Raw genomic sequence first — 6,166 nt, 5'->3', positions numbered from 1 at the left:
AGTGCTAAGAAGAACATTTATAATAACAACAAAAATCTTAAATAAGCAGCCTAACTACACCTCAAGGAAGTAGACAAAGAAGAACAAACACACAGTTAGAAGAAGGAAGGAAAAATAGACGAGGGTAAGATACATCAAATAGAGAACAGAAAGACAACAGAAATAAGACCACTAGAAAATAGAAAAGCAAAGTTGAGGGTTGGGCTTTTGAAAAAATAATCAAAATTGACAATCTCTTAGCTTGACTAAGAAAAAGAGAAGACTCCAATAACAAAATCAGAGACGAAAGAGGAGCTACTGCCACAGATGTCTCAGAAATAAAAAGGGTCATAAGGAACTTTAATTAACAATTATAAACCAACAAACTGTAGAAACTAAAATAGATGTTTAAATTGCCAGAGACACACAAACAACCTATCTGAAGATGCAGAAAGCTTTAGTAGATAAAGAAATTAAACCGTTAATCAAAACCCTCTTAATTAAGAAAAGCCTAATACCAAATAAGTTTAAAACTGAGTTGTACCAAACATTCAAAGAGAAATCGCCATCCATCCTTATTAAAATCTTACAAAAGTAGATCGGGATGGAACACTTCCAAACTGGTTTAAGGAAGCCGGCCTCACCCTGCTAACAGGGCACCAGGAAGGGGACACAGGAAAAGGAAACCATGGCCAATGTATCTGATGAGCAAAGATGAAAGAGACATCAGTGAAACTCCGGCAAACGGCACTTCACAGCGCATCCACGAGATTGCACAGCACAGCCAAGCGGGACTGGAAAGACAGTGGACTGCAGTTACCCAGTGTGAGGCAGCGCATTTAACCACAGGAGCGTTTCAACAGAAGCAGAAACATTTGACAACATCCAACGTGCACTCGCGATGAAAATGTCAACAAACACAGAAGGAAACTCCCTCAACACAACAAAGGCGGTTTGCGGACAAACTCAGGTAGCATCATAATCAAGGGGAGGCCACCAAACCTTTTCCTCCAAGCTCCGGCACAAGGCAAGCATGCTGCTCTCGCCACCTTGATTCAACACGGTGCTGACGCCGCTCTGGGTAGAATGATTAGGCAAGAAAAACAAAAGGCATCCAGACCGGAGAGGAAGAGGCGCAGGCATCGCTGTTGGCCGACAACGTGATCCCACCAAGGGCCTTCAGAAGTTCACGGGAACAAGAGTGCACTGTGCAGACAGAACGCACCGACTTTAAAACGTTTTGTATCAAAATAAACTGATCTTTTCTTCAAGTTATTTCATGAACTTTTTGAAGTAGCTAGTATTGTTAGAAAATTCTAAAGACTATTTGAAAAGTGGTCAGAACTGATGCAGCACACAAAATCAACACGAAGAAAACCGTTGCATCACTTTAAGTTGCAAAGAACTGTCCAAAAAGGAGACAAAGCAAGAAACCTTCTCCCTAATAACATCGGAAATAATAACATACCCAGGAATACTGTAAATTTAACCAAGAAGAAAAAGATCTATACACAGAAAACTGTAAAACATTGATGAAAACAATTGAAAAAGAGATGAACAGAAAGATCTTCCATGTTCGTGGACTGGGAGAATAAATATTGTTAAAAAGTTCCTACTACCCAAAGCCATCACAGATTCAACACAATCCCTATCACAAGTCCAATGGTATTTTTTTACAGAAATAGAACAAATAATCCTAAAATTCATATGGACCAGAGTCTGAACAGTCCAAGCAATCTTGAGAAACAACAGACACATCATACTCTCTGATTTCAAAACACATCACAAAGTTACAGTAATCAGCACAGCATGGCACTAGCACAAGAGTGACACATATACCAATGGAACATGGCCTGGAACCAGCCCATGGACTTGGTGACATTGGTCATTGACCGGAGAACTCAGAGTGCATAATAAGAAAAGCACACATCCTCTAAAATGGTTCTGGGAATGCTGGATACAACATACAAAAGAATGAAATTTCTTACACATATCCAAAAATCAACTCAAGACTAATAAAGGATTTAAACGCAAGATCCAAGCCATAGAACTCCTAGGGGGGAAATGGGGAAAAAACTTTAATGCTGGTCTTTTTTTTTTTTTTTAAAGATTCATTTATGAATCTAAAAGGCAGAGTTACAGAGAGGGTGGGTGGGGAGAGAGAGACAGAGACTCCTGTCCTCTGGTTCACTCACCAAATAGTCACAATGTCTGGGGCTGGGCCACGTCTGCTGCTCTCCCAGGGACAATAGCTCGGTGCGGGGTAGGAGCAGCCAGGACTTGAACGGGCGTTCAAATGGAATGCCGGTGTCACAGGCAGCAGCTTAATATGCTGCGCCACAACTCCAGTTCCGAATGCTGGTCTTGACAACGAGTCTCGGGATATGACATAAAAGCACCCTGTGAGACAGCAGGTGGTCACTTAGGAACCTGAGTCCCCAGCACCCATGCGGGAGACCATCCGAGTTCAGGTTGCTGGCTCAAGCCTGGTCCAGTTCTGAGTGTTGAGGGCATCTGGGGAGTGACCTGCTGCCTCGCAGGTGCACACTAGCAGGAAGCTAGATAGAAAGCAGGGCCGAGACCAGCACCAACCGCAACTCTCGCCCACCCACAGGAAGTGATCCCAAGTGGCCACATCACCACCCACCCCTCCTCGGGTGCCTCCGGGTGCACAGAAGGCATGCTTTGGTGGTGATGACACAGCCCATCAGTCCCCCTTGTGGCTCCCCGACAGCAGCCCCTCGCTGGCATGGCCACGTGCAGGAAGGGCAGGAGGACCCTTGGGCCGTCCCCGGCACAACTCACAGTGTCCATTTCTGGTGAAGAACAAAGGGGAGGCTGTCAGGGCTGGCGATGGGCTCCGTGAGGGCGTGCGTGGAGTTTTCTGGTGAAGAAAAGTCCCCCACAGGTGCCAAGGTGTCCAGGCCGTGGTGAAACCCTCCTTGGGGCTTGTCAGCAAACCGTGGCACATGGATCTGAAAGGTGAGCTTATTAAATGCCATCACTGTTTACCGGCAACGGATCCTCAACATATTCACGGACAAATGCATATCATGGCAAAAACTAACCATGCGTTTCAAAATTTGCACCAAAGTTTATCTTTTCTCAATTTAATTTTAAAATCTACTTGAAAGATGGAGAGAGAGAGAGATCTCCCAATCACCGGTTTCACTCCTCAAATGCCTGCAACAGCAGGGGCTGGACCAGAAGGAAGCCAGGAGCCCAGAATTCAGTTTGGGTCTCCCCTGGGGGTGGCAGGGTGTCATTACTGGAGCCGGATTTGGCCTGCAGATGTAGTGTCCAACCCCCAATGCACCGACGCGTCACCCCTTCAGAGGAGAGAGGACGAGGCCTCTGGGTTTAGGAGCCAAAACACCTGCACTTCCTGCGCTGACTCCCACTGAAGACCTCGTGCACGTGTTCCTACCAGCTGCCTGTTGCTGCTCTGCCTGGTTTTGGAAATAAAGTTTTATTGACACATAGCCACACCCACTGGCTTACAGCCACTTTCCTGCTAGGATGGCAAAGTTGGGTCATCCGAACAAAGACACCCCACCCGCAAGGCTTCCAAAGGCGGACGTGTTTGCTCTTTGTCATTTCAGAGGTAAAATTTGCCAATTCTTGTCGTTGGCTGCCGTTCTGAGGACCAGACTTCGGGGAACCGTGACCCGAGGCAGAAATGCTGTTCCTCTTGCTCACTCAAAATACAGTAAAGGGCCCATTGTCTGCGTATGTTTATAATGCAAAGGGCCCCAAAGGAACACAAACGTGCATCTAGTAAGTAAAACCAAAGTGTGTCAAGACAGCTCGAACAGGTGCTCATCCAGCTTACACCTTACACATTTACACACACGGTGTATTGACAGCAGCCCTCCTAAAATTCCCATTCCAAGGTTATCACCTAATTACAGCAATTATTATACTTGCTTTGATAATAGCTATTCTTTATCCACCTCTAGTGAGCTAACTGCATACGCAAATATTCATTAAATGCCACAATATCTTTTATCCTCTGAAGTTTTAAAATGTGTCAGATAATTTGTAAGGGTGGGGCATTTGGGAAGAAACTGCGTAAGTGAGGTCATGGGGAACCCCCACCAAAAAGAGACAGTGATTAGCAGGCGATGACGAGTAAGGCGGCTCCCGGTGTGAAGGGAACACTTGTGCTACTTGGAGTCTCGCGGGTGACAGCAGGTAAGGAGGGACGGAAACCAAGACGCAAAGTGGAGGGTGAGCGGATCAGCAGACAGGCTCCACAGCCGCTGGCGCGCTAGGTGAGCCGTGATGGGGTTTCTGCTCACCTTGGCACTTGTCCATGAGTGACAAGACAAGCGAAAACTGCCAAATCCCCAAAAGTGAGGAATGAACTTGACTGACAAAACACATCAAGGAATGGGAGTCTGGGAAACCTTGGACCACGCAGTCCCTATTCCTACCCGGGCCTGTGTGCACGAGCCTCCACTGTCTTCTCTACTCTCCATCCGCTCTCTCCTGTCCGCATTCTCCTGTTGTTGTTTCCTCTCGGTTTTTCTGTCTTTTCTCTTACCTGCAGAAGCTCTCCTGCCATCATCCATCCTCCCTCATGTTGGCTGATGGGAGAACTTGGCAGAGTGTCATGATGTCATCAGTGGGGGGTAATGATGTTATGAGTGGGGGGATCATGATGTCATGAGTGGGGGGGAATCATGATGTCATAAGTGGGAGGGGTCATGATGTCATGAGTGGAGGATCATGATGTCATGAGTGGGGTAATGATGTCATGAGTGGGGGGATCATGATGTCATGAGTGGGACGAGGGGTCATGATGTCATGAGGGGGGATCATGTCATGAGTGGGAGGGGTCGTGATGTCATGAGTGGGAGGGGTCGTGATGTCATGAGTGGGAGGAGGGGTCATGATGTCATGAGTTGGAGGTCACGATGTCATGAATGGAGGAGGGGGTCATAGTGTCATGAATGGGAGTCTCAGCTGTTGCACTTCGGAGCCAGCTCCCTGAAACCGGAGGGGTCAGGACGCTGTGTCCAGGTTTTATTGCTGGAGAGTTTTATCCAGAAGGCCCGAGACATCTTTGTGCACTCAGGCCATCTTCCACGGCTTCCCCAGACACATGAGCAGGAAACTGGATCACAGGCAGAGCAGCTGGGACTCAGTGCTGGTGTCTCAGGCCACGATTTAACTTGCTAACGCCAGGCCCTAGGCCTTCTTCAGGATTAGTTGCAACGTGGAATCTGAGAGCCCATCAAAGATTTTCGTAGTCTATTCCTGAAATCCACTGGTCTCTCCTGCAGTATTTTTATGTTAGTCATTGGGAAGATATAAGTGCGGGCTCCCTGAGCTAGACAGAGCTTCCGAATGATGAAAACGTCTCATTTTATAAAACAAAAATTGGCCTTCATTAATACTGTCCCTGATCTCATCGGAAACATCGTCAAGCTTTAGAAATCTGTAAAGGCTACGGTACAGGCTTTCCAAATTTCTCATATTACCTTCAAAACTCACTTTGTCATTGGCAACGAAGAAAGCTGGCTTTCCCTGAAGAAACCAACTCCTCTCCTTCATTTTGGGGAAATATCTGTCCCATGCTCCGGTCTAAATAACCCTAGCTTTTTGTCCTCTGTCATTGCACAGAAAAACGCTGTGCCATGAAAAAGGGGGCCCAGCCAGATTGTGACACAGCCCCACGTACACGTTTCCTGGAGACTGCTGACCACTACGCTCAGGGTGCACCTGCAGGGCTGTCTGGACTTCCCCAGCAGAGAATGGGAGCGGGACCTGTCCTCCCAGGCCGTGAGAAAAGGCAGCCCTGGCTTCTGCTGCTGTGTCGAGGGTGTTGGTGAAACCAGCTGCTGTGTGCGCTCTCCTTGCCCTGTGGGTGTACGCATAGATACAACGGCCATTAGGATGGGCACTGCTCCTGGCTTCAGTCCTGCCAGTGCTGTGGCATAGCAGGTAAAGCCGCTGCCTGCAGTGTCAGCGCCCCATATGGGCGCCGGTTCTAGTCCCAGCTGCTCCACTTCTGATCCAGCTCCATGCCATGACCAGGGAAAGCAGTAGAAGGTGGTCCAAGTCCTTGGGCTCCTGCCCCTGCATGGGAGACCTGGAAGAAGCTCCTGGACGATTTGTTCATGTCTGGGACGAGGAAAGAGTCGTGGTTCTCAAGTGGAACGTTTAAGTGGGCAAATCTACT

The sequence above is a fragment of the Oryctolagus cuniculus genome, chromosome 5 (assembly GCF_964237555.1).
Source record: "Oryctolagus cuniculus chromosome 5, mOryCun1.1, whole genome shotgun sequence".
In the NCBI taxonomy this organism is placed as follows: Eukaryota; Metazoa; Chordata; class Mammalia; order Lagomorpha; family Leporidae; genus Oryctolagus; species Oryctolagus cuniculus.
This window is presented reverse-complemented; position numbering follows the sequence as displayed.